We start from the raw sequence: 27568 nt of genomic DNA on the forward strand, positions 1-27568 counted from the left end.
TTTATTTTGTGGAACAATGAAAGGAAACCACACTGACTCCATATGAGCACATAAGTTGTAAAAATGAAAACTGACAGGAAATCACAAATAAATAGCACTGACTATGTGATGATTTTTCAGTTTAAGGTCACATTTTATAAGGATTTGTTAGGAAGTACAAGGAGAGTAAAGGGAGAAACCTAGAAGTCAGCCTGCCTGGGAGAGCAGATCATTAATGCAGTTCCAGACACCTCTGTGTGAAAGAGTGGTTGTGAGAAGTACCAACAGAAAAGATATTGCTGCTGTTTACTGCAAATAGCAATACTGTAAATAGTCAAGGCAGAATAAAAATAGCATGTTAGGTAGACATAAACAAGGAAATTAAAGTAATTGTTTTCAAACCCACAGATCCCATTACATCCAAACTCAAGGTTCTTCCTGCTTATGGAATATGACTGGAGTGATGCTTCCTAGCAGAGTTTACCCAGGTTTTATTAATTTTGGTTGGAATCTGGAGAAGGCAGAAGAACCTCTTTAGGCATTCAGTAGCTGAGAAAGTCTGGAATGGAGGATTTTTCCCTCCTTACTCAAGTCATGTGGTGCCTCATAAATGTTTTCTACTTGCTTTGAAAGGGAAGTTGTTGTGCTCATTAAGTGAGCCAACACACAGTGCTGGAGAAGGAAGGTTAATATAGGAGGGAATCTTTACAGTGGATGAAAATAAGGAGACAGTTGAAATACGAAATGTGATCAGAATACAGCTTTGTACCTCCAAGTGAGAAATGAGTCTCTCCCATCCTACTCTGTCCTTCCTAATCTTCATCATTGCTCTGCTCACGTTGGGATTTTCAGATGATGGTAAGGATTTGCCATCTTTGAGGATTTACTCCTCATTTGCACTGCTCCCATTCAGGCATTTTTCTTTAATCTCTTCCCTATTTTACTGCTACTTCAGTGTTCCCACCAAAACTTTAGTCTGGATGTTGACTATAGCACTCCTGAAATACTGAAATATCTTCTGTTTAGCCTCCGTTTTTCGCTTTCTTCCCCAAATCATATTTGTCCATTTGTCCTGCCTTGGACAGACACCCCTCCAACCATGCACAGGCACACACCTTTTGGCTCACTCCTCAGGTCGCCCTTGCTTTTTCCATCCTATTCAAAAGTTTTGGGTTTACCTTTTATGGTCCTGCAGACAAACATTCTGTGGCGTCTCTTCTTACTTCTTCATACTGCATCCATCTGTTATCAGTGTTTCACCAGTTCTCTTTTTCCACCCATGTCCTTCATGCAAAAACTCAGAAAACAGCAGCAGCTGAAGAAAGATCTGAATAAGGACTGTGGATGTTATCCTCTTGTACCTTAAGTAGCAGAATGGTTCAGTCCAACAAATTCTGAATACGGACACGGGAGTTCTTAGAAAAGAAAATAGCATTACAACATCCCCTTTAAAGGGGTACTCATTAGTGCAGTGAAGACCTAACATGTGGGCAAGTGCTGATGAACCTGCTTTATCCCTTTCAAGTGCATAAAACTGTAAGAAATTGTAATAAATACCCTTTCACTCATTCAGGCCTAGCAGACTTGAAAAATTGTAAATCTCATTTCCGTGCAACGTCATGCATAGTGTATTTTATGAGAAGCAATAGACTGTGCTATACCTCCTGTGTTAATTGAAATACAAAACCAGAGAACTGGTAAGGATTCCCATGAGCCTGCAACTCCACTGGTCACTATTACTTTTCAGGCATAATCTCTGTTACACATTCCATCACTAATATAGTAAAAAAAAAAAAAAAAAAAAGCATTTGTTCTTGGAAAATGCCCATCAGTGTTGCAAATGACTGTGATCAACAGCTTGGATATCCTAATTGCAGCCTATTAGAAAAAATGAGATTTGCATGGTAGAACCCGGAGAATTACACGGATAAAGGAAAAAATTCTCAACATAAAGGTTAACATAAACATATACGGCCTGCGAGTGCAAAGGACACATAAATTGGTGGCTCATTACTGCAGACTGACCCATGGGTTGGAATGTCACCCAGCTCAGAGGCTTTCCCAGGAAGTTTGGCTGCAAAAGTTACAAAAGATAAGGACATGCTTGTGGAGTCCACTAAACTAATGAGAGCTGAAAGTTGTTTGAAACATCCCGATGACCTCACAGATGGGATGCTTATTAAGGTATCTGCATCAGTCTCTTTTTTGTCTAACAGATTGTTGTGAAGCTTTGCTGAGGCGTAGCCAACAGTCCGTGAAGGTGTCTTCCTGCTTTCTGACATACTAAGGGCTGGGGTTTTTTTAGATTAGGTTGTTTTTTGTTCTTTTTTTTCTGAATGAATTCAAAATGAAAACCAACACACAGATGCAATTTTTGTTTGCGGGCAAGTTTGTGGACTAGCACATGCGAGGCAGTCAATTATGATTACTTCATCAACACGGGGTCTGCCCGCTACCTACGTGCCTATCTGCTCGAGTGCGCTGGTCAGGAGCCAACTGCAAATTTAGGTCTTGAAAGTCTGAAGAAAAGCGCTTTATGTGCAAGGGTCCCATGAAGGCTTCGTAATGCAATTAAGCCCCATTTTAACAAAAGGCTTGCCATTTTGCTGAGGCATGACATGAGTAATTAAAATATCATTTTAAAAAAGACAAATGAGGGTTCTTCTCTACTCTCTGATATTGTTTAAAATAGATGGGGGGAAAAGATTATGATTTTTGTTTGTTCTAGAGCCCTTTGAGTGGAAATCACAGGCAATGCAGTAAACCTGCAGCAAAACATATGTATGCAAGCCCCTAAGGGGATCCTATAAATGAAACAGTAGCAAAACCTATTTCCTTCCCTTCTGGAAAGAAGTAAGTTTTGAAGTGTCTTTTTTTTTTTAGTTTGTTGTAAATGACTGTGTAAGTATAGAAGTGTTTTAGTAAAATCTAGGCATGAAGGAAAAGGAAATGCATAGTACAAATTGGTACACAGATTTTGATTGCAGTGAAATGCTGCTGGAACGGCATGAGACCATGGTGGGCCAACCAAAAGAGTAAGAAATAGAGTGACCCTAGGTTAAAAAAGGGGAACTGTAGTTCTAGTGATTCCTAAAGATGAGAAAAGAAACATAAATTTGGGAGGAGAAATATTGTGCAAGGTATGTTGAAGGAAGCATATTTCAGTAACTTTATTTCAGTAGCTCTTTTGTTTGACTGTTTTTGCTAAATCACGATGACATGTAAGTGTTGCAGTGCTTTTGGCTAAGTTATGATGGATATCTCCTGTGAGGCAGAGGCGTGGTAGATGTTGCATTCAGCTCATTTCCCTGGATTGGCATGGAGTTCGTTGTTGCTATGAAATCCATTGTTTTATAATATATTGTCATACTGCAGTTGCAGAGATGCTCACTGCAACAAGGAATTCAGTAATTGTCCAAGTGTTGCCAAATCTACTGCAATGTTTGGCAACCATACATTGAGATTTAAAAGCCTAATTTTAGGTTCTCAAATGGAAAAGATAGATGGAGTGAGAGAGTGTGTGAGAGAGAGACAAAGAGAGAGTGAGAGAGAGAGAAAAAATCTTGTTAGGAAAATAGCAAGTGAAAACAAATTAGAGACCCACTGAACACAGCACCAACTAGGTCTTTTTGAGGCCACACAAGTCAATAAATCTCTTCAGTACACATCCTCTGCTCACTTGACAGTTGCCTTGGATCATTGTCAGAAAGGAGCACAGCAGTAAGTCACAGCCACAAACCCACATTTTGCTAAATTACTTCAGTGTCTCCCTTGGCCTTTCCCTATGGATCTGTTCCTTTGCTGTCCCACAAAAGCTTCTATGGTTTCAGCTGCAGTGGGCAGGAGCCCCCCAGTAGATACATGAGTGACCCTAGTCCTCTCCCCACACCTTCTTCCTGCTGCAGGCTCTGCTTTGAATTAAAACAGCAAAGAAATTCAGGATCAGCAATTAAAACAAAAATCAGGGAGAAGTCCTGTTGTGGCTCTGCTTGCTTTGAACTGGGGAGCATGAGTGGTGGGCATCAGGCCCCAGGGAGCTCCATTTCCTACAACTACCCTTAGGAGTTTGAAAACCATCCCAAAGCCTTACCGTGGCTGAGGTGGTGCTTTTGGGGCAGTCTGTCAGCCCCAAAACTTTTTTATTCCTGCCAAAAAAGCTATTAATATGTGTGCATGCATTGGACTATTGCTATGACATTTCCATTATGCTACAAAACAGGATTTAAAAGTATTCCAAAACTGGTGTTCTGTTGGTTTGCAACTTCCATAAATACCAGAGAAAGAACAAGGTCGTGGGTCTCATGAGAAATTACTGAAGGTAGCAAGGGAAGGGCAGAAATATTCACACTTGAAAGTTGTCATTTTAAGCACCCCAGTAATTCTACTGTAGGAAGACGCCATTTGTGTGTGTGTGTCAGGAGAACAGTTGCTCCAAGGATTCGAGTCCAGCAAAGGTTGTAATTCAATTTTTATAACCCTGTGCTGGATCTGAACTTCTGAACTCAATATTATCTTGGGTTTGTCCTCCTGCTAATGTGCCCATGAGCAGCTGTGATACCATTACATTTCCATTTTCCCCAGTGTGCTGTCATGCGGTTCCATATTGAAATGAAAGGGAAAATGATTTATTGTATAGGATCAGGTTTTTGTCCTCCACAGTGTATGAATGTAAATTTAGGGCAATTTCCCATGCTCCTGGAACTAGGTTTTGCTTGAAAAAAATGTCTAGGATCAACAAATGGGAAAACCACTCCAGAACACTAAAAAAATAGAAGCATTTCTCTGCCTTCCTGTGCTGGTTCAACAGGGCTTTGCTGACGTTGCTAATGACTGTGAAATAACTTACATGTAAATTCACTAAACCTCTTCTTGTAATTACATTTCATAATTCTGTGGAACTGAATACACAAATGATGTTAAAATAACAGTCATATGATTCCTCTGAATTCTTGATGTGAAGCTATTGTGAGTTCAAGATAACTGCCACCAAGAGCTATTTTACAGAATGAAAATTCCTGAGAAACAGAAATTGATGATAAAACATTATCAGTATTACAGCAGAAATCCAGACAGCAGAGAAGATATCCAAGCACTGAAATAAATGGGCTAGTCTGGTGTTAATTGAGGCATAGATGGAGTATACATCATTTAAATTATTAAATATATGGTAATTAATGTTGTTCTAAGCTCATATTTTATACTGTTACTCTCGGGGGATGAATTTCTGCCAATCTTATCCACAGACCCAAGCAAATCTCTCTCCCACTGGGACTGTTTAATTTCATGATATGTGATATTCTTTGTCTGCAATAACATCAGAGTTGTTTGTCTTCTTATTTTAGACTGTAAACTTTAAGGATGTGTAGCCGTATCTCATCTATAGCCCGTATCATTCCAGGGCTTGTGTCTCCACTGGGGCTTTCAGGACCTAATGCAGCACAAATCATGGTGAATAAATATTATTTCTTTCTCAGAAGAAAAGAAGTATCAACAGCTGGATTTTCACATTGTCTCATCCATTTAATGAGAACGTAGTCCATTCTTGACACAAGAAAGTTACTGAGAGGTGAGTGATGAAAAGAGTTTATCCAGTAGAGGATCACAGAAGATGTGGCCAAAGTACTAAGACTTGGATAGATTTTGTCTGTGATGTTGGCAGATACAATGCTCTTAAAGCCAAAAAGATATCCAAGGCCTCATGGGGGACTGATGAGGAAAAAGTTCAAGTATATGGCATTTCTTGAGAATTTCAAAAGCTTGGGAATCCATTGACTCCTACAAATCCTGGCCGCAGATTTTTGCTTCAACAGTTTTTATTTCCAGTCAAAGCTGGAAAGGATGATAAGAGCTTTCTAAAATGTTAAACCTTCCTTTCTGTTAGCCAAATAAATACTAAGAAATGGGACAAATGAAGGATGGTAATTAATTTGTGATTTTTCTGGCCAGTGCTATTTGTAAGTGTCCATCTGCACCAGGCACTCCAGGGGCTGATCAGGGGGCCTGGGAAAGAAGATGAAGGCAGACTCTGCTGAAACAACTTACTTTTTCCCACTTGGAACAAGAATGTAGGTTGATGGGTGAAACAGGATCCTGCAAAAAGATGGAGCAGCTGAAGTGCCAGCAGTCAGGCTCCAGTGTGGCAGGCAGACTGGAGACTGACTTTTGCATTGTGGCATTGCACACTCTCTGCTGTGGCTCTGAATTATTAATTTTGAGGATAACAACCTCCCTCATGGTGCTGCAAGCTGCAGCACAAGGGCGATGGGCACCCCTTCAGACTGAATCACACAACGATGGCTGAGTTGTTTTTATAGTCCTACGAGAGCTGTCATTAAAAGTTATTGAAGCCTGACTTTTCCTCGCTCTTTGTCAGCCCCCCTCAGCCTGGGCTGCAGATCCCACGTCCTTTGAAGCCATCTGAGCTCTCTTTGTTGTTTTTTGGTGCATAATGATGCCAGGCATCTCTGCTGCTGAGACACCCAGCAAGACCCAATGAAGCATGACTGGTGGAAAAGCCAATACTGAAGTAAGCTGGGAAGAAATCCCCTGCAGTATTCCTTGAGCTCTGCTGCTGGGTTTCAGGGTGCCTGTGAAAAACACAGTGCTTATGCCAGTGCTTTGCCAAGGGTAGGGTCCAAGTCTGTGTTTGGTGTCTTGTAGGGCTTTGGATAAAGCAAGGGGTCTTTGTGTTTAAGGTTATTGACATTATGTGACTCAGTTAGTGACACAATGCTTTTGGCTCATGAGGGTGATCTTGTTAGCTAGGACACGTTGCTTCAAAATCATAGAATGTGTCATTTCTGAAAAGGCTGTCTGCTGTCGGAACCACTGCTTTCTTAGGTATTTACTTTCCCATTTTGCCATACTGCAAGTATTAGTAGTCATTTCTATCACATCAGCAAGAGGCTGACGACAGGATTAGTAATGAAGCCACTTTCTGTGAGCATTCAAATGGGTCTGTAATTGGTATTATACTCTAATCACTGCACAGAGAGAATAATTTCTGTCTGTATAGAAAACACTGGTGTCTGAGGGATTTCTACTTGAAGTTAAAAAAAGTTAAAGAAACTTGTCATGTGGGGTCACCCGTCACAGACCCTTCCCATGCAACTTCTGCACTCTTCATTTCTCTCTCTGCCAGCCCTGTGAACAAGATTTTGCAGATCCACACTTGTTTGCAGCTTGGAATTTCCACTCATGGCTGTGCATTGTCACTGCTGTCTTTTCCTCTCACACACACAGGGCTGAAGCCATTTGTTGAAGGGCAGAAAACAAATTAATTCTGCTAATGACACCTTCCAAATTCATTCCTCTCAAGAGCCTTTATATTTTGTAAAACCTGGATATAGCAAAGAGATGACCACATAGAGCAACCTCTCCCTGTAAGTGGGAGCAAACAGTTGCCTGTGTCCCTAAGGGCCTTTGGCAGTTTCACTTGCATTTTATGAGCCATTTGGGGCCATTCTTATTTTCTGTGCTTCTTATGTACTTCCTACACTGGCCATCAGCTGGAATAAAACAGCAATCAATGGATTTTTGAACTCAGTTCTCTACATCTTTTAATTATTTGCAGTGTGCTTCATTCTGTGCTCGTCCCCACTTCTGCTCTTCCCTCCAGTGGACATCCCTCAAAAAAGTCAAGCTCTAGAAACAATGATTACTCCAAGGTGCTCCTGCTGACACAATTTAAATTTAATTAAGCCAATAACTTACAAATGGGAAAAATCTCTTGTTTTTCATGGATGAAATAATTGGCTATAAATTCCTGAGCCCTTCTGTTTTGTGCCCAATTAAATGTGGTAAGTAAAATCTTGTTCTTTTCCCGAATTTACAGTGGTGTATGACAATATGCAGAGTACATCTGCCTACAGATTTATTATTGAGTCAATGTCATCTGCATGCTTTAGTGGTAATTTAAATAATGAATGCCATGGAGTCACCAATTCACCCAAATAATTCCTGAGAGATGAGGTGAGCAGTCCAAAGTCTATCCAAGGAAAGCAAGTACAACCACTGAAGTCCCTTTTGCTGTTTCTTTAACTGCTCCTCATTTCTCTGCTTCAGTTCTGCATCCATCCAAGGCCCAGATTTCTTACTAATCAAGTCACTGGCACCATTCATTGTAAAATGTTTTTCAACATTACAAAGAGCAAGTGGACACATAGTGGGAGCATGAGGAAAGCAGTCTTTGCTCCTCACCTCTCATCTGCACTGTGGGCAGGAGACCATGAAGTGATCCTCTCTTACCCATCCAGCCCCAAACAATGGCTTAAAGAATTACCCCTGGAAATTAAGTTTAGAAGACAAATATAATCATCATTGGTATGAGTATTTGAAGAAATTTGTTTGCAGAACTCTACTTGTGTGATTAATTGCCAGGATAAGTCCATAGCTGCAGCATCAGGCACCAGTGAGGATTTTCGAGTTAAAAGGGAGCAGCTGAGGAGACTCATCTTATTTAGGGTGTTACCAAGTTAAGAAAAGTTGCCATTACAGGATCAGAGTTGACAATCACCTGGCTGAGGCATTGTAATGTCATATATTCAGGAGCCTACTGCATTTAAACAGACTAAGTAGGACTATAAACTTGCAATCAGAGCAGAATTTACCTGTTGCTGCATTTCTGCCCAGGCTACATCCCATGCTGTTAGCTCAGCAAAACACAGGAATATCCATAGTCTGCTCTGCTATGAGGTTGCCTCCACTGTGGCAACTTGATTTGCAATTTCATATTCAGCTTGCGCCTTTAAACCAGTCCTCATTTTTCACATCTCTTCCAGCATCACATATTCCCAGATTTCTTCATTTCATGAACCATATATTTGAATGGAATTTGCCCAATAGAAGGCAAATATTTTTCTTGGTCGTGTCAATTAGGCATTAATCCCACAACTGTAAATATTTAAATTTGCATAAGCCTATGCAAGGTAAGCCTATTGGTTTACTTTCTTCCCATTGTTTATCTCTGCTGCCATTGTACAGTTTCTCAGTTGTCAGAGGTTATTAGTACAGGTGTGAAATTGTTTTCCAGTATGTCTCATGAAGAAACAGAAGAAATAGAAGAAATAGAAGAAACGGAAGAAAGCATATGATTGAATACTTGGTCCACTATGAGCAACATAATCAGATTATCATGTGGATACATCTCTGGCATTGTTGGCTGTTCAAAAGACACCAACTTTTTTACTCCAACCATCTGACAGGATATGAATATCATTTTGCAATACACTTATGTATATTGGACCAAAATACTCACCTTCACAGTTGTATTTCCCAGAAGCTGGAGAACGTGTTCTTGCTCTGGGTGAAAGGAACAGAGATTTATGACAGAGGTCTTATGGCTTTGGAAATGAAGAGGGATGACACTTCAGGTCAGGAATTAAGATGGCAAGGAAGAGCCGTCTAATAAACTCACCCAAACATGGCCATGAGAAATGTGCCAGAAACAGGACTGGCTTTACAGACTACCAGGAGGTGGTAAAATCATGTAGAGGCACTTCTGTCCAGAAATGCTGCTCTTTACAAGATCTAGGACAACTTGCAGTGCCTTGGACTGCTGGACCAACTTCATCCAAAAGGTACAAGGACAGGTCAAAGCCATCTCTGCTCATCTTCTTCCCTTTTTGAGTACTTTCTTTAGGGTTGTAGGACACATAGCAGATTTCCACATTATGAGTATCTTAAAATATATTCTATTCAGAGGCAGAATGTCCTGAAACATTAAAATCATTTCAGACATTTTCAAGAGGAAAAAATGGCACAAAAAACTAACTCATAAAGACACTCATGCCAAGTCCTGAATGAATCTAGGGATAAAATAGTGTTACTCATTCATAACACACAGCTGTGTAGATGTTTCATGGACAAGAATGTATTTGCACAACTGCTGAACTGGCTGCTAGCTTGGGGTTGCATGATCAAACTGAAATTCAAACACAATTCCTCTCCTCTGGAAAATGGCTGCAGACAAGAGGGCATGAGAACTAGCAGGTTTTTAGCTACCCACTTGATCTCTTTAGCCAAAAATTGATGAAATAAAGCAGAACTGTTCGAAATGTGATTGTCTGGGCTTTCATGACAACCCTTGCTGCTCGGGTGGTTCTCTCAGCTTCACATTCAGTAATGTTGCTCTGGTTTAAAGGCTGGGATTAATACAAAATCTCCAAATGACAAGTGTAGCCAAAATGAGACAGAAGATTTTTATACCATTGAATTTCTGATCTGTTCCACCTAAACCCTTAAATTTCACATCTTAACACATCTGCATGAAAAAATGCCATGTTTCCATAGCAGTTTCCATAGCAACAGAAAATTGCTGTTGCTGTCTCCTATAGCACATTAAATCAAAGAGGTGTTAGGCCAGGCCTGACTGACGTTATTAACGCTACACTTTGGTGAAAGATTTCTGCTCTAGGACAATCAGGAGAGCAATGAAAGAAATACATTTACCAGACATTACTGGTTGTATTCTCACTATTATCACTCTAATTTTGTGCCCTTATATTGTTTTTGCATCCTCTAATTCTAACATGCATTTCAGTTTTTATCTGAAAGATACTTTAAATTGTTTTCCTTCAATCTTAGGCTTTTTCTTCCTTCTATTACTGGATGCTCATGGAAGAGCAGCACTTTATTCGCTGGATGCCACCTCCTAACTGTTGCCAATGTTTAGGGTCTGTGAATGAGGTGATGTTCCAATTTTTTACAAGATCTGACACAGGACAAGCAGAGATAATCCAAGTAATACCTCTGTGCCTGTTCTAGAAAGCCTGGCCTATGAAGAAAACCAGAAAGTCTGCATTGGGTGAATAAATAGTGATGATAGCAGTTGACACACAGCCTGTGTAGAGATGGTGATTAGGGTAAATGTTCTAAACACCTAAGAAACTTTCTTTTATACTGTAAGCTTATATTTTCACTAAATGAGAACTTCACATTTACTTCTGGTGGAAAAAACCAACCCTGACTTTCACAAAATATTCTATAGCAATCCAATCAGTAATAAAAGCAGTGTCACTTAAAATAGAAAATTAAAAACTGAAGAACATATTAATGGGAGGGAAGAGAAAAAGTTAGTATGTAATGACTGAGATTAGAATTTATCTTCTCACTTATAAGACATCTGTTTCCTATTTGTATTCAGTATATTCTGTTCTATAAAGATACCACACAGTATATCAGCAGGTTTCTTACCAGTTTTCACAAAATACTGATCGGAACGTCACATCTCTGAATTAATTTTTGTCAGACTATTGTTCCCCCTCAGCAGTTAAAAAAAAATCTTTAAATCTTAGAGACGTGTTCTTGGCAACCACGATGGGGTTTTATAGGGGTGCATGGAGCTGTAAATACACTGAACACCTCGTAACAGTGATTCACACGGGCTGTATTCATTCAGTGGATTTCAGTTATAGCCTGTAGGCAGTATCACAGCATGGACAGCAGATACTGTAGAAGCATCACCTTTCATACTTGTTTCCTCATTTAGTGGTGGATGGTAGAAAAATTGTTGGTAAAGCATATAAGGTGAGCATGTTCTTTGGCAGAGCTGAGAACAGCGGATATCAGAACAGTCATAGACAAATCAATGAAGCGTGCATCACGCAGGCCAGCTGTTACTGAATATAAAGTTGACTAAATCTCTGTGTGCATAAAACCCGGTGAATTTATATATACATATATATGTAACTTCAAAGATTTGCTGCTTAAAAGTGAAATTGTGGATTGAGAAAATCTGTGTAAAATCCTTTTATCGAGAAAGAAGGAACTGCATTTAGGCGTTACCTAAAGGGGTTTGTCCGGTGGGTTTCTTCAAACTTTCAGCATGCCTAATGAGTCTATTCTGCTATTTCAGGACTCCTATCAAGAAGGTTGGGTTTTGTGCAACACATAAATTGAATCTTCTTTGCTGTAAACTTACATAATTTCTTTTTATTTTCTCTGAGTAACTGTGGAGACAAGTTTATCACAGTCCTCTCTCAAATAACCTTTAGAGAATCCGTCAAAAGATTGCTATCTGATCACTCTCCCCAAACCTGCTTGTGCCTGGGGTAAGCAAGAACAATTTTCTCTCATAGTCAGTGCTTCAACATCTTGTAACCCAGACTCTCTCTCCAGTTTCTCCACGTCTTTTATAACCAAACACAGTGTGACATTTGAGATCTTTCTGGGAAAGAGAAGAAAGCTGTCATTATCTCCTGTGAGATATGCATGATGGTGCTATTAGTACAGCTGAGATGAGTTAATAGCATTAAATTATTATTTAATATTCTGCTTAAGAATCAGCCTCAAACCCCAGCCTCCCTTTTTATCCAAGCACTTGCATGCTTGACTTTTCTTTCTCAAGTATTGCACCATGCACTATCATTTCTGAATGTCATCCTTATTTGGGTTTTGCTCTTTGTGATTCCTTACACTTAGCTTAAATTCTGGTCCTTGATGGTTCACAAATCTTCCAGCATGTTGTGCCACATTTCAGCCCACGTTTCTCTGTCCTCTCAGCTGTTCACTGGAATGTTGATTACTTTGCTCAGGAAAGGCCCTTGCAGGAGCACATATAAAGATGGACATCAAATTCCTGAGGTGTGCTCCTTCAAACCGTATTTCCAACCAGCTGGGTGTATTATATTTATATCAATGCCCATTAACTTGCTTTTGTGAATATCATGTGATGCTACTTAAAACCTTACTGAAGTCCAGAAATATCTGGATCTAAGGCTTCCAACTTATCCACCAAGTCAGGGACTGTTCTTCAGATCCCCATGCTGATTATTTTCAGCCTTGCTGATCTCTTCTAAGTAATTCCAAACTGATTTTACAGTTGCTTGTTCAAGAACTCTTGCTGGTATTGAATGTAGACTCATTGGTTTACTGTTTGCCAAGTCCTTACCAAAGACAGGCACAACATCTGATCTTCTGTCACCAGAATGGGCACTCTTGCTGCCTCCCTTCTTCAGTGGTGCCAGTGTTTCCCTCTTAAGTGACACAAGAAAGGCAAAATATCAACAGTACTATATTCTCAAGTTATGAACAGAATCTTCTTTGTCAAAAGGAAAAATAAATGAAGAAAATTATGACTGATCCCAATTTTCAAGGCGAGGGGAGGAAGGTGTGAGTGTACTTTGGGTGTGGCAGAAGAGACAGCAAAAGAAGACAGGTATCTTTACAACCAGCACATTATTCCCACTGTTAAACCTTAAATTCTAAGAGCCTTTTTCCACCTGAAAAGTCTTTCTCCCATTTTCTAGATCAGATTAATTTCTTTAAGCGCCTCCTGTGAGTGACCCAGTTCAAGTGCTTTCTAAATCCCAGCTAGGTAATATGACTGAGATCTGATTTTTTTGTACATTTGTTGTCTTCAGCTAACTCTAGGAAGTTTGTGATGTATGACTTCACTTTGCAGAAACCCTACAGCTTTTCTTCAATATGTTGTGTTTATCCATATGCCTGCTAAACGTGATCTTCAGAACATTTCTGTTCTTTTGCCTGGTGTACATCATACTTACCTGAGTTCCTATAAATTCTTCTTTCATTTTTTCATCTGCAGTGACAGCACCATTTCAATGGCACACAATTTATTCACTGGTTTTAGCCCAAAGAGGTGAGATTCATTGTATTATTAGACTTTTACAGTAGATTCTTTATATTGTCTTAAATCCTCAAACACTGATTTAATGTTTTCACAGACATCGTTCTGCAGAGTAAGGCCAGATCCTGCAGTGGCACAGATTAACATGTCTCTGGTGTTTTCAGCACTGTGTTAGAGTTAATAAAACTAACCTAGGTGTTCACTAGTCCCCTGTCTAAGCAAATAGCACGATGGCTTTTTAATTTGAGTATCACAGTCCATCCACAAGACATTACCTTTGATGAATGCCTCCTGCTGGAAATTGCCATAGGCCCTCCTAATAGCCCAAAGTTGTTCTCATTTTCTCTCCTTCACTCTCCTCCAGCCTAGTATCTCACTAGAAACATGTCACTGCAGTCTCTTTTCTCCAAGTGTAGAGACCTCTGGTAATCTGCCTCCAAGATGCCTGGCTGAATCTGTTATCTGATCACTTAATGTGTTGGTGCCTAGAAAAAGATGTGCAAGTGTTATATTCACAGTGCAATGGTTCAGGTCTTAGAAAACACCTGCAGTGGAGAACAGGCAAGTAAGAGAAAGAGGGTTGCAGTAAGCAGTATTTTCCTCCATTTAACCTCTTTCATTCACCAGGAGGGGATTATGGAAAGGAGCATAATTTCCTAGCTCAGGGATTTACCTGACTTCTGAAGCAGCTCCTGAAAGCCAGCAGAGACAACGTGTTGAGGACCAACACTCCAGAATTTCCCATTGTGTTATTGTGTTATGGTAAAACCAGAGCCAGCATAGCGTGACTGACTTGCTAATCCCAAGGTGTTGCGTGCCAGGACAGTTGCCAAGTTTTTAGACTGCGTCTTTGTTGTCTTTCAGGCTGCAGATTGCCAAGATATGTGGTTTTGGCTGAGTTGGAAGCACTTTTTGTTTCAGTATGTCAACATAGCAGGCTGGTAGATCAAAACATTCTATTACTGAGTTCCGACATGCATGGGATACTGGCAAAGAAAGGGGTTTCTTTATCTCTTCAAAAACCAGGCAGCACAGGATGTGTTCATGTCTGTGATGTTTGCTTTTGATTCATTACAGGTTTAGGAGCACTGAGATGGTGGCAACTTAGATCTCAAATATGAGGTCATGGCCAGAGGAGAAAGTTGTTCATTGAAGAAATGAGAATATTGACTGCAGGTCTTCAGGCCAGAAACCTGCAGAAATGTGATGTTTATGTATTCATTCACTATTCACTACCCACTTGCTCCCAAGACTGAGTGGCCTCTATCTGTGTGCTGCAGAGAATTTCTGTTTTGGTTTTGCCTTCCTTTTGTCTGCCTGTTATGGCACTGTCACCAAATACTCTCGTGTTTCCTTTGAACCGATGCTTTGTACTCTGCATTCTCAGCGCCCTTGCTGTAGTACAATTTTGTGTTTAGCCAGCCTTCAGCAGAAGCAAAGGGAGCCTTCACCATCTGCAAGTTCTGAAATTGCATGATGTTCAGCTTTATCTCCCAGGGAAGCTCCAGTTCACTTTGTTCTCTGGACCTCTAAAAGGCGTCATGTAGAAAAATTGGCTAGAAAGTCAGTGCTCAACTTGGTCTTGTGAGTGAGTCTAGAAGATAGCCAGTCCTCTGGCATAAATTGAGACTGCATTTCTTCAGTGTTCACCACTGAGTGTGCAGGATAAGAAGAAGATTTAATGAACTCCAGCAATTTCTAGTCTGTCCCTTCCTTTCGGCAGCAAAAGACAATATCATCCATAAATATAAACATTTTCTTTTTGATTACTCTTTCTGATACTTCTGATTTGTTTTTTTCAACCAGGATTTCCTTCTGAGTTTCACAGGTCTGTCTGCTTTTCTACTATGGTTGAGGCTTGTGTCTGACCAACAAAAAAAAATTATGTTAACTCCACTAAAATAAGAAGCAAAACCATAGAACTGATTATTTGAAGACTTAGGACAGTTTCTGGATATACGAGTTATAGAAAATAGCTTAAAAGACTGCCTGCAAAGTCTAGTGTGACTTCACTCTAAAGCACCTCCCTGTTGGAGCTGACCACCCCTAGGCTACCAAAAACTTCTTCAACACACAGAAAGGACATTCATGAAAAATGTTCACCCAGGTATGGTGGAAACTTGCTGATCCCATGGCACTCACATGTACACCATCTTCTGCTGAAGAAAATTTCCTAGCAAAGCCTGGATTCCAAGATTCAATGTCTAATTAAAAGGGGAAAAATGTTTTTGGGTAAAGCAAGAATGCTCGTAAGAAACCAGAGGCAGACTTAACCCATGGGGGATTGACTCTGTTCCTATTGCAGTCACTGCCTAAAAGACAGTGGTCAAGAAGTCATCAGCTGACGTAACTGCAGGTCTGAAGAAATCACAAAGAGTTAGTGAGGAAATACCAATCCACAGGAGATTTTGGTAAAATGTGTTTTATTGGGAAGGAAAAGCCTGTCTGGAATTCATCAGTGATACGGAAGAAACAGAGGATTCTGGCTGACTGAGGACACAAATGCAGATGGCGCAAAAATCAGAGGAATAATAATAATTAACAGCTAAGGAAGGACAGAGGGGAAAAAGCACCCTCTGGCTGTTTTGTTGTGATAGGAGCAACTAAGTAGTGAGAAAGCCTGGACTGAGGGGTGGGAGCTCACTTCTGTGGGTGCTCAGGAGGCTGGTACCAAAGGGTGTCCATATCAAGGGTGCCTTGCCCAAGGGGACATATTTGGGGGCCACAGAATGCTGAGCACTCCAGCACCAGCAGTGTAGAACAGGAGAGGAGGACAGTGCCGTGAGAGATCCCCTTGCCATCAGTGCCTGCCACTGGGGTGGGGCCAACTGCAAAGAGCTGGGACAGAGCAGTGATTTGGGGAAGGGGAGGCTGATGGGCACAGTACATTTAACTAATTGCAGAGAAAGAGAAGAAGGAATTCAGTCAGAGTCTGAGTGTGTATGTGAACGGGAGGGGAGGATACCTGAAACTGTGGGGCTCTTTAACCTAGCAGATAAAGGCAGGACAAGATATAGTTTCTCATAGTTGAAACCTGCCAGATTTAACACTGTGCACAATTAACTGCTGAAATGGGAGGAGTTGAGAAAGTATCCAGCAATCAGAGTCCCCACACCAAAGCTGGATGTTTCTGTCAGGGACAGGCCATTGCTCAAGCACAGATGGCAATCAAAGATCTCAGCAGCTGAACAAGAGTCCACAGGTCATGCTGTTCCAGAAATCCAGCTGTATCATCATATACTCTCTTCAGCTCTTCTGTCTGGATTTGTGATGGCATTTGAAACCAGGATCAGCTCTGTTGGTCACTAGTTGTTGGGACACTCTTTACAGTCACAGCTGGAAGTTGCTATTGTCATCGTGACAATCATCACCATTGTCCCTATTCCTGCTACCCTTGCTATTTGTACTAACTTAGATCAGGATCACTTGGTACTGAGGGCTGTAGGGACACTGTGTAGCAACTAAAGCAACCATGTTTCTTGACCCAAAGAAAAGTGCTGTGCCTGTTAATTAACAAATGCATAATAGAAATTGCCTATCTCTATTCCCTGCCCCTTCCCCTCTTCTCTTTTTTCATTAAATCTTTATGGATCTTATGGATTTCAATAATTTACTATCACCCCCCCCAAACCTGTCTCAGAAAAGTAACTACTTTATTTGTCTGTGTTACTGAGTAGTGAGAAACCTAATCTCTGCTGCCCAACTGGGTGTGTTTGGCTGTTTCTCAAACTAAAACAGGACTTGGAAGATTAAAGTGGAGCTTGGCTCAAGATCAGGTGAATCAGCACATTTATAATGCCACAAAATGGCCTGCAGGATGGCCTTCTCTTCTGTAATTAAACAGAGATTTTATGTGTACAGGCAAAGGAAGTAATTTGATTTATCTGTTCCAATTAAATATATAATGTGAGGAAACAGTGATATGTCTGTTTAAGACATGCTTTAGGTTCTTTTGGTGAGAAAGTGAATGTGAATATAAGAACTGTGCTTTAATGTGACTGTAGCTTTCCCATTAATGCTCACACTCTTAAATGTCATTTACGTAAGAAACTGTAATGGCAGGTTTGGACTGGCATTTGGGATGAAGTTTCATGCGAAGAATGGTACTAAGAATGCAAGCATTTCCAACTTTTTATATTACATGAGCTTGTTTTCCAATCCCTTCCAATCCCTTTACCTGGGGTAAATCCCCATATCCATGGAAGTGAAATGAAATCCAGTTATTGCAGAACTGGGACCAATTAAGATATTTGATAAAATTAATTCCCACAAACTGTAATGGAAGCCAGGTATGACCCACATGTGGCCATGGTCTCTTTTAACTGGGAAACAGCCATATTTCCTTAGGAGGAGTATTTGAACACTGACATTCAGTATTTTTTTCCTATCTATTGGTGTTTGCCTGATCACAAGAGTCCCGCCTTTGGTTTCAAGAGCCAAGGTCAGCCCCAAGCTCTAACAAGACAGTGTTAGTAAGAAGTAAAGAAAGGGAGGATTGTGGTGAATGAAAGGAAAGGATTTATGAAGTCAAATTTTCAAATAGTGCTTAAAAATGTAACAAGAAAATGAATCAAGTTTTCCCATTGTGACCGTCTTATCTAGGGCCAAGACAAGCTGAAGAGTTGTTTGGGGACAGTCATCAAAAATAGTGTCAGTGTTTTAAGATCATTAAGGATGTGCTATCTTAACAACACCATGTGTTTTGCAGATCCTTTCACATATTTCTGTGTGTGACTTTTTAAAAAGGACTAGGATTCCTAAAACCTGCCCAATAAGTGCAGAGGACAATTGCTCTGGAGGGAAAAATGGTTCTGTGCTCTAAGCATCCTTTTGCTGTAAGCTGGAACTATTAAATTATGTGTCACTGGTTTGTAGTGGTGTGAGTTTTGCAGAAAGATTTGATGTTCCAGCTGTTTTAAGGATGAGAAAATATGCTGTATATTCTTATGTTCTGTATATTGGACAACAGGGTTTTTTTGGTGGGTTTTTCTTTTTTTTTTTTCTTTTTTTTTTCTTTTTTTTTTCTTTTTTTTTTCTTTTTTTCCTCCTGAGGATTAGAGCTAGGCTTTGAGGGGGAAAAGAGAATCTGAGCAAGTTTTGGTCCTGCTGACTGGTGTCATGCCAGGGAGACATACCTGGCTAACAGCTTGTCCTGGGAACTTAAAATGAATATAAAAGAGAAAGGGTACTACCTGTACCATCCAGGAAGTCTTTGGCAACATTATCCTGGAAAGCTACCAAGGGAAAATGATATTTCTGGAAGAAACTAATGACTTACTCAACTCCCAAAGTTGGTGGTGCTAATGACTCAGAGAGCAGGGCATCTTATTTGTGTAGTTGAAAGCTTTCTGCTGACTGTGAGCAATGGGTTTGCTAGGGCAGAGCCCATCCAAAACTTGCCAGCAAGCCAGGAAAAGGGTGAGGCAAGTACATCTGCTTCTGACTTTCAGGAAAGGGCTGCACAAGCTGCCAGGGTGAAACATCCATGAAGGTGTCTACTGGCTTTGCTCCCCGGTGCCGTTTGAGAGAAGCCCCAACTCCTCCCAGTGCCCTTTGTGCCTCCGCTTCCCCAGGATAAAAGGGAAGGCTCCCATCTTCAGTTTTACCCTGTACCCTGGGGTGGCTGACATACAGTTCATTCCCCACTGCCAAAAAACCTGTTGTTTCTGGAAAGTGACTGTGGCTGCTCTAGATTCCCTTGTCCAGGCTTTGATAAAGATATTAAACCAGACAGGGCCAAACACTGACCTCTGGGAGTGCCACTTGTGACTGGTCACCAGCTGGATGTAACTACATTCCCCATCACTCTCTGGGCTCAGCCATCCAGGCAGTTTTTCACTCAGCAAAGGGTGCACCCATCCAAGCCATGAGCACCCAGTTTCTCCAGGAGAATGTTGTGGTGTCAAACACGTTACGAAAGTCCATGTAAATATATCCACAGCATTCCCCTCACCCACTGTGTGTGTCATCCTGAAATAAAAGGATATCAAGTTGGTCAGGAAGGACTTGCCTTTCATAAATCCATTCTGGCTAGGCATGATGCCCTGGTTGTCCTGTACATGCACTCAAGTTGTCCTGCTCCATAACCCTCCCAGGCGCAGAAGTCAGACTGACAAACAGACTTGTAGCTCCCCAGATCCTCCTTCTGACCCTTCTTGTTGATGGGCATCACATTTGCTAAATTCCAGTCAACTGGGACCTCCCTGGTAAGACAAGACTGCTGGTGGATGATGGAAAGTGGCTTGGTGAGAGGCTCTGCCAGCTCCCTAAGTACCCGTGGGTGGATCCCATCTGACTCTGTAGACTCTTACATTTCTGACTGGTGTAGCAGGTCACTGACCATTTCCCCTTGAGTTGTGGGGGCTTTCATTCTGCTGCCCATCACTGTTTTCCAGTTTAAGGGGTTGGGTACCCTTTGGACAACTGGGTAGTCCTCACTATTAATGACTGAGGCAAAGAAGGCAATAAATACCTCAGCTCTTTTCTCATCCTTTGTCACTGTGTTTCCCCCCTCATCCAGTAAAGAATGGAGATTCTCCTTAGCTCTCTTTTTGTTGTTGATATATTCATAGAAACATGTTTTATTGTCTTTTATAGCAGTAGCTAGGCTAAATTCTAGTTCATCTTTGGTCCTTCTTATTTTCTTCCTGCATAATCTGCCAGCATCCTTGTAGTCCTCCTGAGTTGCCTGTCCCTTTTTCCATAGGGCATGAATTACCTTTTTCCCTGAATTCTAGCGAAATCTGGAGTCCTGTTCTGACCACTGACATGGTTTTAACCTCAACACTTTGTTAAATCCCTACATCACTGTGCTTCCAACATGAGAAACTTCCCGTTTTTCACTTCAGACTTTGCTGCCTCACCAATGACACACAAAAGGTGAGCTGTCTCTGCCAGCTGGATGCCCACCTTGTAACTGGAGAGAGCCAGAAGGTGTGGCAGGAAGTGGCCTGTCAGGACATAAAAAGTGTATAAGAAGAAAGGCACCAGCAGCCATCGGATAAGCAGGGGTTTTACACCCAGTGTGAGATAATCCCTGAGGTGCTGCCGTGTGAGGTGCATGCCATGAAACACCTCGCAAAAATGCAGTGCCAAGGATTGCAGAGCTCCCCTGTGTATTGAGCAAAACCTGTTGGAAGCACAGATTTTTCTCACATCCCCATTCTAGTGATACAGAGACCAGGACATTGTCTTGTATGCCAGCTCTGAAATCCAAATGTGGAAAATCTCTTTCTCATTCTCTCAACACAGGACACAGGGATTTCTCACACAGCCAAGTGAGAATCAGCTGTAATAGAAAGGCTGCAGGAGACTTTGTAGTTCAGGAGGCTTCCTTGTTTCCTCCTCCTCCCGGTCTCCTCTGTGTTCACTGACACCAACGAGGTCCTGCTCATTCTGCCCTGTAGTTGGTCTGGATCAGGTCTGGATTGCTTTTGTGGGCATCCCTCAGACACTGCAGTGTTTCCTGGCCAGTGTCAGTGGCTGTGTGCACCCAAGCAGGGCACAGTTCAGTGGCACTCATGCATGCCACTGTGGGCAGTGCCTGCTCCTGGCTGCATCTTCCTCTCTCTTCCAGCCTTTCTGGGCCTGTCCTGCTGGGTCTATAAAACATCCTGTTCAATCACTTTCAGCTAGTTTTACCCTACCTTGCCATATATGTACTTAAACCTGCTCACCTACAGCTTCTGGTAAGACTTATACCAAACACTCTCCTGAAATCCTTACTTGCTGTACAAAGCCTCTTCACCCCATTCAGAGAAATCGTATTCCCCAGATTATTCCCCCATTGCCCGCCTCTGCTGACAGTGATAAAACATATGGAGTGCTTCATTAGCTCACTGTGTGCACACAGACAATGTGCTAGCGAGACTCACAGCATTGCTGCTACTACTGCAGCCTCCTGCTTTTGATTACAATTGCTGAATCCAAAACACTCCTTCCAGTATTTGTTCTTCTTGCTACCAATAGTACATCTGACAGAACGCCTCCTAGTATCACTTGTAGGCTGCAGGTTGGTCATACCCGTGGGTTTTTTTTCTCTGTCTTGCAGTGCTTCCATTTTTACTTCCATCATGTTAAGCAGGAGAGGCAGGAAATCTTAACCTGTGGCAGAGCAGGGTTTGTCATCCTCAGGAGCTTTGGTCAGTTCAGCTGGACCTCTGTTGTGGTCTTGGGAGCATGAACACAGAGTTTGAGCATGGCTGGAGGCAAGCTGCTCTTCACAAACTTGGAATTTTCATTGCCCCACAGGGCCCGTAGGGAAGGATAAAGTGAGTAAAATTACAGGTACACATTTTATCCCCAAATGTATCATATTGAACAATGACACTGAACTGCATGATCATTCACCAGTGATCAGAAACAAGCATGGCAGTAAATAGTCCATCACTGCAGTTCCCTACCAGGGACTGTAGGACAGTGACTGTAGGCTCACAACTCCTTGGAAGAGTTCTCCTACCCCTAATTTTCAGTTCCACGCAGTGGCATAATCCATTTGTGAAAAGAAGGTCTTGAAGAAAAAGACCATTGTGAACACCCAGTGATCTTACAAAGACAAGGTACTTCAAGAAAACCCTTCCTCTGATGTAGGAAGTCATAAAAAATAAGTTATGTTTAATTATGGAATCTGTCCATATATGTAGGGTGGGTTATGTCTATACACCCATATATAGAGAGAGACAGATACATCTACACCTTGCACACTTCCCTATTCCAGTTTTCCTGTTCAGCTAGGGTTCTGTTTCAGAAGTTTTCCACCTCCTGCTTAACCTTCCTCCGTCATTATATTATAATAAGCATTTGTTACTGCCTGATGGCATCTGGTTCAAATACCTAGCAAGATCAAACTCAGGAGAAAATAAATGGGAGCCATAAGGCCCTCTATAAAATAGCCTACCCCTTTCATGGACTAGAATGGATGTTTGTCAGTAATGAGGCACTGTAATTAAATTAAATAAGCCTTGGCAATACCTCTGCCATATCTGCCTGTACAATGCTCCCTTAAGCAGCAGCACTCCCACGGGAAATTAAATATACTGTATGTGCATTAGCCAGCCTTATTGTTTGGGTGTTTCTGCAGCTAAGAAACCCTCACTGCTGTCTCCTAAACAAATGGAGGGGAGGTTTGGGGCTTTTCTGGAATTTGGGTGCAGTTCAAGATCAGACACCACCTGGGTCACTCTGACATGCCTGCCCTGGGGTGCAGGCGACACCACGGGCAAGGAGATGGAGACACCTTGGCTCTTCTCCTTCACTGGCTCCCCTGCTCTGGGCCCTTTCCCCTGCGGCACATCTAAGCACGGGTATAATGTGAATGAAACAATAGGAGTAATAGTCACCATCATCAATCACCGAAACACTGAAAAATCATGCTGCTTTCCTAGGATGAAAAGGATCAAACACAAGTTGTCCTTTTCTCAGGAGATTACTCAGTCTAACTCTTCTAGTGGACGTGGTGGTCTTTCATTAGCCACTGAGGTGGTGGTGAGCTTTCCTATTATTGGGAAAGCCATGAGAGCCTGAGGAGAGCAAAAAGTGTTCTGTGATAATGCTGTCATGACAGCCTCTCTCTTTGTCAAAATAGGTGTTTTGGGGGAACTCAGTGCTTCTCAAGGATTCTTTTTTTCTTATTAAAGGTCCTTTCACCCAAGAAAAATGTTGTGGGAGTGAAAGAGAAGAACTGTTTTGTCAGCATGCTTTTATCTAAAAGCACTAGGTGGACACCACTTTGCATATCCTTCTGAATTGTCTGCAATCCATACTGTAGGAATTACTCACTGGCTTTTTGTTATCTTAATGTAATTTTTTTCTTAAATTATGTGCTTATTAGACTGGAGAAAAAAGACTAGAAATGTATGAACTAATGCTTTCTAAATTCCTTCCGTGGTCAGAAAAAAAGAAAGCACAGTTGCCTTCACAATGACTACAAAGTCTTGGTTTGACATCTCTTACTTTTTAAAAATAATTTAGTCAAACTCAGCTTCAGAGTTTTCTTTGGAAACTAAATTTTCCAAATAGTTTCCCAGATGTAATCAGTATTCTCAAATATTTTCCAAACTGTTAAACTTGAGATTGCATTTTTTTATAAACAAAGAGTTAAAAAAATGTATCTAAAAGTGATGTAACACTTCAATTATTTCTAAGACGAAAACTATCAAACGGTTTTCTGCTATTAAATATGATGGTAAGGGTGACAACACAGCATTGTACTCCAGTGTAATTAAGTTCTTTCCATTTTCCCATGAAACTTAGCTGCTTCAAAGTCTATTCTCAGAAAATGCCAACTTGTTCAAGCTACGTAAATCACTCCAGAGTGTAATAGCCTCTGAATTACCTTCACTTTCATGTAATTAGTTGCTTTAGAAATTTTTTGATGGATTTTTAAAAAATAGAACTAAAAAAAATCAAGAGAAAGAACTGGGAATAGGTAGTTCAATAATGAGAATCTCAATTAGAATATAAGACAAAAGAAAAAGAATAATAGTAAGGGAATTAAGAGCCTTTGATATGAAAGAATACATGACTATATTGCTTTAGGTCTAAAGAGAAGGTGCACGCAAGGTGAAATACTACAGGCACATGCATCTGTTTAGACATCAGTTCAGCATCTTTTCCTAAAAGAATAATGACACAAAGATATTTTAAAATTTAATTTGATCACTACTTTCACAGAGCATATGTGCAGGAAACACTAAAATGAGTGACAGTTTGGTAGAGAACTCTAAGAATTGAACTCTAAGAATTGACAGACAGAATTAGTAAAATCCAGAATCAAATCAGGTACTTACCTAAGGAAAGTGTATATTCCAGAGAGCTGAAGTAGTCTATCTGTGTGCAAGGGGTCTGTGTCCTCTCTCTTTGCTGCGTTCACAACTGAGCGCTCCACAGCGTGGTGGGAAGTGCTGAGCTTGCCTCCTTCCTTGTCCTCTGCAACACCTGGTGTTGACAGCTGTCGGGAAAGGGGAGTGGACTTGGACACTGTTCTTCTGATTTGCACTGGTAATTCCTGCAGTGCTGTTGCAGAAGTCAGAAAACACCCAAATATCAGTTGTGTGGAGAGAAAGAAAGAGAGCAAGAGAGGAAAGAATGAGAGAAAAGAGGAAAGAGGAAAGAGAGGAACTGCGGAAGACAGAAAGAGATTAAAATAAAGAGAAAGTAGGAGAGAGAAATAGAGAAAGGGAGAGAGAGAGACAAAAAGAGAGAAGGAGAGCAAGAAAGAAAGAAAGAAGAAAAGAAAGGAAGAAAAGAAGGAAGAAGTAAGGAAGGAAGAAAGAGAAATAAGGAACGAAGGACAGAGAAAAGGCAAAAGAGAGAAAAAGAACCAGAAGAGACATCCCTGCCATGGAAGCTTGGTCAGATGCTCAGCTGATGTACACCAGCAGAGCTTCTTCCCTGTCTTATGTGGGCCTGCTGCATCTGACACCGACTTGGATCTTACCTGTGACATTTACACTCCCTAATCAAGTCAAAGTTTAATACTGCAGGGAAGAAGGAATGCAAAATGCAGCTTTCAGTTACTTTGGAGGAATTGGGAATCCTCTAAAGCTACATGTCATCCTGGGACTTAACATTCAGGCCACCCTCCTCACGGTGTGGGGTGAGTGACATAGGAAGAGGTGTGCCCTCTTTAGCCTGGTGAGAGTTGAGATTGAAGGATGTCTTTTAGGAGCTACTAATTAATGCATTTAGCTAACTAATATGCACTGTTACTGTTTTTCAGAGAAAAAGTTTTGGGCTTTGTCACCAATGGAATGAGTTGGTTTTTCCTAGACTTAAGTCCAGCAGCAAATGAAAGCATGTGCAATGTGGGCACTTAGGTGATCTGAGCCCCAAAATAAAATAGGAGCTGCTTCACCTGTGACCTGGGCTATGGATGGCTGATGCTGCTAACTCCTGGCAGTGGTGCTGGTGAGGTCTCTGGACACACTAAATTTGGTAAATGAAACTCCTCAGTTGTTCATTTGTGCAGCTTCTTTCACCGCAATTACCTGTATTCAATGTTGCTGTTAGGATTTTTTGTCTTTTCTGCCGGATACTTAAAATAATGAATAGTGTCTTGGCTTCAATGCCAGTGGGTTATATAAAGGAGTGTGTGGAGTTGCTGATAAAGGGGAAATCCCAAATATAGGCAAAATTATTTGAGATTCATTTATGATTGAACAGGCAAGGGCAAAAATACTGTTAATCGTATCAGATTATAATTTTCTTTAAAAACAGACCAGGTTTTCATGACCCACGGCATTCATTTTAAATAGATTTCCTTATTATAAAGATCTCTGTTTGTGGGTAGATGTGTTTAGCTGAGTTTGAGGATACATTATCAACATTATCACATTATTATTATCACATTATGCTGCGAGAGAATAAGTAATTTAGTTAAAAATCTCAAAATAGGAGATTTGCTTGCATCTGGGATAAGGAAATTATCTTTCTGTTTTAGCAGAAGAATGTACCTATCAGAATAAGGTGTCCTATCACCATTAAGGAGTTCATCACTTTAAACTATTCTTTTATAAATCAGTGAATTTTTCCTTTTACAATTTAGAAAGTATATTTAGAACTCTTGCTCCTTTGGGTAGGAACTATATCTTCTTAGCACCAGGTACAATTTAATGTGCACATATCTTCATTTTTTTTTCCTGGTATATAAAACAGAAATGCCTGTCAGCCTTTGAGAACAATTGTCTTTGCTGCTATGCTGTCATGGCACACTGGTTTCATTTAATATTTTATCCAGTCCTTTTTATACACATATCAGCTCTTTTATTTGTTACTCACTGAAGCTCATCCTGATTATATTAACAGCACATTAAATTCCTGTCCAGCTATGGTTTCACAGTGCAAGGGGCAGCTCTCAGTGCAAACCTAGGCCCTGATGATCCCCAGCACCAAGCTGGTGATTTGTGGGGTTCTTCTTTTGGTCTTTCCATGGCAATTCTGGCTGTCTAAATCCTCTCCCAAAACTGGGGGTCCCTAGCATAGGGAACAATTACCTTCAAAATTATGCTGTATAATTTACATTTAGTCATATAATCTGAAGACATTTTTTATTCAGTTTTAAAAGGTGTACGCACCAGTTGAAAGTGGTGATAAACTCAATTAACTAGGCTGCTATAAAACTTACTTAAATCAAATTAAGTGCATTTCTGCAGCAGTTAGCATCTATTTCATTAATTGGGATTAAAAACTCCTTGGGAATTAAATTGGTGTGACTTTGAATATAGATAAAGTCAGAGGAAGACAGAACTGGCAGCTGAGCCTGAACCAGACGGGAAAGTTTGGAGTTCTTCTTTGTACCCAGAACACCAGGGCTTTGTTTCTTTTAATTAAAACTGGGATCCTGCAGAATGTAATGGATGTTGTTTAGAAAAGCTGCCCACTTGTTTCTGATAATTGGATTTTTCTAGCCCAGATACATATCCTACTATGCCATTTCACTGAGTCCAAGAGGATTCCTCCAAATAATTAAAAAACGAGTGCTGAAGACTACAACCACCTCATTAAGATAAACTTACAACAACATCTTGGGTTCAAATAAGGAGTTCCTTTCTTTTTTTTCTGGAGACAGGCCACAGTTTGTTTAGCTGGGCAGCAGCTACAAACTGATTTTCATGTATGCAAAAAAGCCATTACTGCTGAATCATTGTCTCTCAAGTTACAGGAAATTGGACTAGTATGCTTTTACAGGGGTCTGCAGAAATTAATTTTGAGGTGCTTACAGCAAACAAGTAATGAAAAATAAAATGTAAGTGAAAGTGTAAATATTTTGAGAGAACTTCTGGCATGTAGTCTCACACCAGAGGCTGATAAACACACCTACCAATACTTGATCCTAGAAATAATAGTTACTCTCTTTATTCATCAAAGTTACGTTACAATTTTGTTGTTTATGCTCAATATATTATGTAGCAATATATGTAACAACACTTACTAAGAGAAATGATGGCTTGCTTTATCAGCTGATCACCTGATATTATAATGACAGATCTAATTCACGGGCCA

General features: G+C 40.8%; 1 long non-coding RNA gene across 7 annotated transcripts in view; it reads right to left on the reverse strand.

Moving 5' to 3' along the window:
• Positions 1-25306, reverse strand: part of LOC134547116 (uncharacterized) — a 44484-nt gene extending 19178 nt beyond the window's left edge. Inside the window, exons 1-2 of one of the 7 annotated variants that reach the window (XR_010079381.1) lie at positions 24355-25306; positions 1158-1276 (exon numbers count right to left, since the gene is read on the reverse strand). This is a non-coding gene — a long non-coding RNA (uncharacterized LOC134547116). Of the gene's footprint in view, positions 1-1157; positions 4709-24354 lie in introns of those variants that run through there. The other 6 variants (XR_010079379.1, XR_010079377.1, XR_010079378.1 and 3 more) reach the window with 6 other exon arrangements.
• Positions 25307-27568: the final 2262 nt, after the last annotated feature.

The sequence above is a fragment of the Prinia subflava genome, chromosome 2 (genome assembly GCF_021018805.1).
Source record: "Prinia subflava isolate CZ2003 ecotype Zambia chromosome 2, Cam_Psub_1.2, whole genome shotgun sequence".
Lineage (NCBI taxonomy): Eukaryota > Metazoa > Chordata > Aves > Passeriformes > Cisticolidae > Prinia > Prinia subflava.